This window comes from Chrysochloris asiatica, unplaced genomic scaffold (assembly GCF_000296735.1).
Source record: "Chrysochloris asiatica unplaced genomic scaffold, ChrAsi1.0 scaffold00982, whole genome shotgun sequence".
In the NCBI taxonomy this organism is placed as follows: Eukaryota; Metazoa; Chordata; class Mammalia; order Afrosoricida; family Chrysochloridae; genus Chrysochloris; species Chrysochloris asiatica.
The window spans coordinates 2,944-3,443 of NW_006409500.1; positions in this window are offsets into that span (position 1 = coordinate 2,944).

Consider the following 500-nt stretch of genomic DNA (forward strand, 5'->3'; position numbering starts at 1 on the left):
GATTGTAACCATGGCAATGAGAGGATATACGATAGAATGAATGTAAAACTAATGTTCTCCCATGTAAACTATCACATAATTCACAATAAATCATTTAAGAAGAAAAAAAGAAGTCAACTGTCAGCTGGAAAAAATTGATACTGTTTTCTGGGATTCTCAAGGGCCAGTATCGGAACACTATCAGGAAAAAGGTTCAACCGCCAAAAGTGCTTGTTACAGTGAGATGCTCACTGAAGAGCTGTAGCTTAAACTTCAGGCTAAATGCAGAGGACTGCTATCCAAAGGCATTGTCATCTTGCATGACAATACACATCAGCACACTGTTGACACTGCTAACATTTTGTTATGATGTGTTTAAGCATCCTCCCTATAAGTCCTGATCTTGTCCCATTGAATTTTCACCTTTTTGGTCCCCTGAAAGCAGCCCTTCAAGGACAAAGATGAAGAAGTGAAGACAGTGGTGCATTCGTGCCTCATGGTTCCGACTAAACCATTTTTTT